This window comes from Leptidea sinapis, chromosome 38, assembly GCF_905404315.1.
Source record: "Leptidea sinapis chromosome 38, ilLepSina1.1, whole genome shotgun sequence".
Taxonomy (NCBI): domain Eukaryota; kingdom Metazoa; phylum Arthropoda; class Insecta; order Lepidoptera; family Pieridae; genus Leptidea; species Leptidea sinapis.
The window spans coordinates 576,285-584,295 of NC_066302.1; the positions used below are offsets into that span (position 1 = coordinate 576,285).

Below are 8,011 nucleotides of genomic sequence, written 5' to 3' on the forward strand. Positions count from 1 at the left end.
TATATCACTTATTGTATCTATGTATAAAAATCTTAAAATTAACAAGTATTGACTAAATAAATGCTTTGGCATGACACGTTCTTCCCGCGTCTCAGTTGGACTTCGGCGTGTGTTTCAAAATGGCGAGCGTCTATCTAGCGAGTTTGTTTAAGAAAGGGGCAATCGAGGCAAAATCTTCGCATTCAGGAATCAACTTTCCTTTGAACTTGATGCAGGATTCAGCGCATAGTGGTCCTTCAAACCACGCGCCCAGCATCTTCTTGCACTGTGCACAATTTTCTATGCAAATCTCCAGTAGATCGTAACCAGTTGCTGTAAAAAAGTTAATCGAAAGCATTATTACATAAAACCAGTTGTTGGGGAACATTACTAAGACAGAGGTCTTACTCAGAAGAGATCTTTGTTTGAAACAGGAGGGGGGATGTGGAATAAATTAAACGAAAATGCGAGTCTCGTAATGGTAAGCAATACCTACAGGGTATTTTTAAGTACGACCATATCAATTATGATTTGTAAAATGACAAATGTGATTTTTTATGGAAGAGGAGCAGACGAGCGTACCTACGGAGTATCAACACGTTTTCGGCATTTAGGAAGGTCATAGTCATAAACACCCCGTAAAGCAATTAAGCGTCAATTCAATCCGTGTTGGTTGTTGCATTCCAAATTATAATTCCTCTTTAAAACTTAATATGTCGCCTGAATCCTTTGTATTCAGCGCCGCCATACAAGCTCAATTATTTGCATTCAACTGCTGCTTTAACTACCTTCTTGAACCATTTCTTCCATTTCACCGTCCGTACTATCTGTAATTTGCTATGAAAATATCCAGGTAACTACTACAGTATCTTCTACTGCAACGGCATAGAAACTGAAATCATCGAATGGAAAAAAAAACCGCCCCAAGTATAAAAAAAGAAAGTATCCTAACCAAATCTGCTACTTGTAGTTGGCACAACATCGCGCCGGGTCACTGTTGTTCTGCGACACGGGCGTATTATAGTCACCAGATACCAGGCAAAGGACGTTTCAGGAGGGAAGTCGACACACATCTGTTTACTATCGGGACGTATTCACAACTACTATACAAGTATCCACGTCTCATGATGTAAGATTTCAGCGGAGGGGATATGTGCAATCATGTCGTCGACTGCCGATTGAACACGCGGTCCTACAAATAAAAAGTCCTTAAATCTTTGCGCAACCATAGAGTAGATAGGTCCTTACCCTCATAATTGCCGAGACAGGGACAATAGATTTATAGAATTAACAAACTCGGATACTCCGGCAAGGAGGCAAAAAATTATATTCAATTTTGTACCCAGGCAGCTGCCTATCCATATGCTGTGTCTCGAAGTTAAGCGTGGAGCGAGTGCCCCATGTTTTGCTTCGATTGCCCTCGGCAATAAGCAATTTTGTGCCCTCCCCAGAATACGTAGGGCAGCCTGAGCGAGAACCCTCGGAGAGGGTCAGTTGGAGGACCAATCTCTTAGAGAACCTTGAATTGACTAACCTCTTCTCAAGAACAACCTATGCGAACTTCCTTCAACCTTCACGCCCCGTTTTGTGTGTGTGTGTGTGGTGCTAATCCAGTCGAGTCTGGCCTGTTTGTGCTGACGTCCGCGTAGGACTCTTCCACATCGAAATCGAGCACTTAGTCACCTCTTACGACACCCATGGGCCTGGGACGTCCCTATTCTTTTAACGCTACGGGGACGCACAGGCCAAGAACTCTTCTTGATTAGTTTTATTATAATAGGTGAATGGGAAGTAACCTGTAATAATTAATTAGGCGTTTGTTTAATTTGCAAGTGTCAACTAACACTTAATATCTAGATCATTATTTGATGAGGCTCGTTTTTACAAGTTTTTATTTTTGTTATTTCATCAAAACTTACAACTGAATTTTAGAACTGTTATCAATAAAAATTAACAACATTTAAAAGTCTAAAAATTATCTTCTGAGGTCGCTTTATATCGAATAAATCTCAATAGGCTACTCATGCAAAAAGCCATCATAAGTTTTGTCACATTTGTCTCACGTGGCGTCAACTGATAAGCGCAGTTTAAAATTGCCTCTAGCCGAGGTCAAGTGTAAGCAAGTATTACGTTGCATCACATTACGCCCGGCGAAAGTAAGTCAGCTAAGTCGCAGATTGGGGTCATTGCCTCGACTCTTCTTCTCGTGTCGGTCAAGACAGATCTATTAAGGTTTATCGACACAGAGTGACAACGCGGTGGTTCATCACTGGGGTTGAAATAAGCAGATCGTCTCTGCGTAGTAAAACGTGACCCCGTTCCCTTCACTACATGTTTATTTTTATTCTATCTCACATCTTAACCTGCTTATTCGGGTAAATAAGGTACTGTGTTAATTTTGGTAAATGGGACTTTAGAAAATTTTAAAGTAATACATGGGGCACAGTAAAAGTTTTGCACTTCTAGCTAAGCGGAACGAAAGCTAATGATTCGAATTTCGAATGTTATATTTTTTGAAACGTTGCAACCTTCTCAGTAATAAAAAAAAAAAAACAATTGGCGGGAAATCATTTGTCAATTGTTTTTTTATCAATCACACATCAAAGTTGCATGCACGCAACAAAAATATAATTAAGTCGAAAAGATTTTAGAGCGATGATTTTTTATGATTTTAATAGTTCTCTCTCTCCGCAAGTCTGTGCCGCTCGTCTTCAAAATGGGAACGTCTTTTGGGACAGAAGCACCTTGCTTGAGCAACATGAAGCGATGGTTTGCTGAATTTGAGAGTGGTCGGGTTTCTTTACATGACGAATTTCGTGAAGGCGGCCTTCAACTGCCGTCAACGAAAATAATGTGGCTACCGTTAAGCGGCTAATTGAAGAAATCCCGTGGATTACTTATGTGACAATTTAAGGACTATTGGGGATTGATATGAGCCAAATTCAGAAAAATTTACACAAAGAATTGAAAGTTCGGAAACTTTGTTGTCGTTGGACAGCGGAGCAGAAGCGGGCTCGCGTGGAATGGTGCTTCCAGTAGGACCACGGACATTCTATGCTGTTTATGTCATTGTCACAGGAGACGAAACGTGGATTTATTGTTTTGAACCCGAAAAAAAACAGAAATCTTGTGAATGGGTGTTTTAAAATGAGAACAGGCCAACAAAATTGAAGCAGGCGAGTAACGTTGGTAAAAAATGATCGCATTTTTTTCTCAGCTCCGTAGCTGTAGGGTCTGAACAATTCCACTTGAAGATCAAAAGAGTGTTAATGCCCAGTAGTATTCCAATACCATTTGTTTACCAAGGGTGTTAAAAAAGTTCGCGAAATACGACCAAAAAGCCGCGTTCTCCTACATCATGACAACGCTTCTTCACACACAGCCAATAAAACTAAGTCATTTTTAGCTTCCGAAAAAGTACAACTCGTCACCCAACCTGCACATAAGCACCCTGTGATTTCTGTTTTTTCCCCAAAATCAAAGATTTGATTAGAGGTTTCACTTTTACCAATTCCGAAGAGGCAGTGATAGTGTTCAATCAGCACATAGAAAACATGCCTTCAGATCTGTGGTCCTCCTATTTAAAAAATGGTTCGATCGCATGAAAAAAAATTTAAAATGTAAAGGAGAGTAGTTTGTAAAGCACTTAACATAATATTTTTGTTATAACATGTTTTTTTTAAGTCACGCAAAACTTTTAGTGTGACCTACGTTCGTTATGACTTTAGTAAATATCTTCGAATAAATAAGTACAGGTGTATTGGAACAACAGTTTCATATATAAATCCAATTTTGAATAAAAATATTAGAATTTGATTGTTTAACTGTTGCTTGCACTAGCATAATATGAATTTTATCAGAAAAAGTGACGAGCCGAGCAAAATGCATCTGATAGTAATTGATACGTCCTGCCCAACGCAGTGCAGGATAGAATTCTTGATTGAACCCAAAATTTTGAGCGACATCGCAATTGTGCTCCGTTACCTTATGACATAATTTCACTATCCCAAAAATTTCACGGCGCCCTTCAAACTGAATCACAATAATGCTTGCGCTGCTGTGGTACCCACTTAGCCGGCTTTAAAAAGCAAACTATTTTGTGGTGATTTTCTTTGAGAATACAATGAAATATGATTCCTATAATCTCTAGACGTATCTAGTGTGTACTAGCATTGCTGTCATGCTAGGTGTTAAAGTTTTGATCGCGCTAAGCAATCTTTAAGATACCGCACCATAGCCGCAATTCGTGTTGTATGTTTAGACGCCTTTAGAATTGTTCGAGGTTACTAGCGACATTTTGAGTTGATTTTGCAAGCTGTTTTTGTATGTCCACGTGAGGACGTCGCGTGAATTACAAACGGCTTCATTCTACTGATGTTGTGCGAAAATTTATGAGGATATTTGGGCTTTAGTTGCTCAATCAAATCCATTCCTAGTACCTACTTACTGCTTGTAAGAATTTATTTATTTTGATCGTTCCGTACGAAATTAATTGGGTCAAGCAGTTCTACCAAACACTGTTTGTGATCGATGGGGTAGAATATACTAAATAGATTAAATGCTAAAATTTAAGTTGAAGTGCTAGCGAAACTTATAACTTTGAAATAAGAAGTTCTTTTAGAATAAAAACTAATTGTTTTAGTTACCAAAAAATTTGTTAATGAAAATAAATAATGATAATTAGGAGTTTACCTGTATCGACATGCAATATACAATTATATGATAAAACTGAACACGCATGTGACTTAGTCGCTCTATTGACATAGTCACGTCATTACAGTTACATAAAATCTTATACATTGTAATTAGGCATGTCGGCGACGAGACTTTGAATGTATTCCCCTTCCACAAATTTCACTTTAAAAAATCACATTAGCAATGAATCTAAAACAACTGACATTAATGATGTCGAGAAACGGTATCAATGTCAGAAAGATCCGATTGTAGAAACGAGTTATTAACTCAGCACTGACGTAACTTATTACAGCTTGCATTAAATATTTTCCCGTTAGCGATAATTATGTCCATTTATCTGACATTATGTAATAAACTTATTTTCCTATTATCCCGTAATCGTTTGAAAGCCCATAATGGTAGTAAATAACGACGCTTCCGGGGTTATTCTTCCCATACACATGCTTGTTTTACTGGGCACATATTATTGAATAATGGATAAACCAGTATTGGTTTAGGTACTTATTCGTACCAGAAATCTTAAGCTGTGACAAATTTAAACATGGCATAATTCCGGTTCTTGTGATGTGTATTTGTATATGTGTATAGTATAACTATACTTACATGTTTTTTAGATTCTCGTACATTTTGTTAACTTTAATCCACGATAAAATTATAAAGAGTATTGTGTTTTTCATGGTTTGCGATTGTCAAACTAAGTATTCATTTGTCATTGGGTGACCTACGCCTCATTTCCTCTTTGTATCTACGTACTCGTAAACTAGTCGAAATCAATCTTAAAGTTTATTTTTTTAAATAATCCCTACGGGCACTGACCTCTACTATATACCATTGGACTGGCGGCTGTCAAAGTGCTTTTGTGCCTGTTTGATATTCGCCATTTTAGCACTGTTGGCCATGTAGCGAGAGTGTACTAAAACTAGTGATGACAACCTAGTGGACAACATAGATGGTGGTTAACTATTTAAAAAAAAATTGTGTACATTATAAAGTTGATTCTTGAAGTATAAATAACACGAAAAACGTAGGAAATTATTTCAAAATGTAAAAATACTTCAGAGTATTGTACGTTCCTTCGCAGCCATTTGTATTATACGTCAAAATTAGTTCTCTGGACGCTCGCGAGTGGCGCTTCAAATAGGCACAAAAGATTTGCTGTCAAACATATGGAACATCCTGTCCAGTGGTATCTATACTGGTCAGTGCCTACGGGACAAAGCTAACTTGTAGTATTCTAACAAATACTTTCTTATTATCCATGTACATTTTTTTGTTGTTTTGGTTAAAAAGTTTTGTTATTTTTATCTAATGTATGTGTAAACTCTGTTAGGTAATATGCGTGGACTTAGCCTCAGCCTATGAAAGGCCTATCCCATCATCAAGGCCTTGCACGGTACGTTGCTGAAACTTATGAGTCTTGTGCAATAAAAAAATATTTAAGTACCGGTTCACAGAAAGGGCCCGGGGCTATCACCATGGCGTGCGCAAGTGTTTTTTTTTGTTTCGGTTATTTTTTCCAAAAATTTCGGAAAAACACATTCAACGCTTATTATATATACATATAGATAGATAATTTGTTGCCCTCAGATGTATAGGCCAATCTGTTGATTACTGATCACATTTCCGTGAGGACAGTTATCTCTTCTCTTAAGTCTCCCAAAAAAACAAAATTCATTCTTTAGATTTATATAGCTTAAACCGTATTAAGTACCTGTGGTCCCAAATAGTTCATGATCTGACTGTAGAAAACAGTGCGTCATGATATTTTTTGACTGCGGTTTAGGTATACCTTCTTTGTCACCACAACGTAGTGGTATATTGAATACATGGACCTGAGTAATGGATTACGTATCTATGTCATCAGTAATCTAAGTCCGCAGAAAAGACCTTGGAACATATATATGACGGGGCAAGTACAGTCGTGGAAAGTTTCTACTAGGTTAAAGCGGTGTGTTTCGTTTCGCGATGATGTGTGGTTTGAATGATTTGTTAAAATCGCCGCTAAGATAAGATTGTATAATTTTAAATAGCAGTACAAAACACAACTTTTCATTTAGAAAATAAAATGTTTCGAGTTTTATAGTACTTATATACTTTTTAAGGATCAAAACGCGTGTAATTGTTACTGTTCTTACACTAGGATTTTGCGTAAAAGTTAGGTAGATTTTTATTATTATTTTCTTGACTTAGATAAATAGAATAATAATAAAAATGTAACTTTTACGCTAAAACTTTATGTAAAACCAAAGTAACAATTAGACGCGTTTTAATCCTATAAAAAGTATTTTATTTAAATGTGTAACACTCGCATTTATCAAAGAAAATACCAATAATGTATTTAATAATAACGTTCGGATTTGGCCGCTTTGTTTTACAATTATGATATAATACCGATAATAGGACCGAATAAATTTTATCATTGGGTTTTAATAACTTAAATCAAATAATTTTTAGTAAAATTCAGAAACTACCAAGAATAAGCGAGACTCTGTTTAAGATAAATTGCATTATTGATAATATATATTTAGTTTACAAATTTTGGTATCGTTCAAGTCTAAAACAGAGAATAATTATTGTGAGTCAAATGTCCATTTAAACTTTTACTAAGTTGTTTAACGGTCGTAAAATTTCAAATTGAGAGTGTTGTGGCAATGTAATGAAATGGTTACAAAAAATCATTACATAATGTATCTTATATCTACATAATATATCGGTTCAATACCCACTCCATATAACAATAATACCGTTCCCATTTTTATGTATTTTAAACACAAATATGTTACGAATTCATTTCACATATTATACGTTACAATATTCATATAATTTGTGTTTTAGTAAAGAAATGTGTAGACAGTATCAAAAGATGGTGAAAAATGAATCTAAGTAATTAATTATTAAATTAATATCAGCCAATAGTTTTTTACTTATAGACTAACTTAATTTAATTTATACAAATATACTTACCAAGATAACTTGACTCATAAATGCAATCACTTTTCCTCGACATTTTCTCCCAAAGACCGCAATTTGCAGGAACCGGAAATAGAAATCAATTTAAAAAATAGAGGAATGTCTCACCGATAGCTGGGTTTGCTTCCACATCAATTGAATTTAACACGAACACTGCGGCCACCGAAGCGAAGATAGCAGTAATTTTACACGACATTTTGTCTACTCTGAAATAAAATTCCATATTACATTTATTTTATGGCTTATATGGTATTTTCATACAAACTGAACATGGCAGTGATTTTTTAAGGATAGGGACCGTGGGGTCACCTAACTGTTTTTATATATTTACCGCTGAACATGCTTGTTTCCACTGACTTATTTCTCT

General features: G+C 36.1%; 1 long non-coding RNA gene across 1 annotated transcript; it reads right to left on the reverse strand.

The window, feature by feature from the left end:
* Positions 1 to 173: 173 nt before the first annotated feature.
* On the reverse strand, positions 174 to 5,845 carry LOC126975913 (uncharacterized). Its single transcript, XR_007731814.1, has 3 exons — positions 5,491 to 5,845; positions 1,514 to 1,775; positions 174 to 312 (listed from the first exon to the last, which is right to left on the reverse strand). It is a non-coding gene; the product is annotated as an uncharacterized LOC126975913 (long non-coding RNA).
* Positions 5,846 to 8,011: the final 2,166 nt, after the last annotated feature.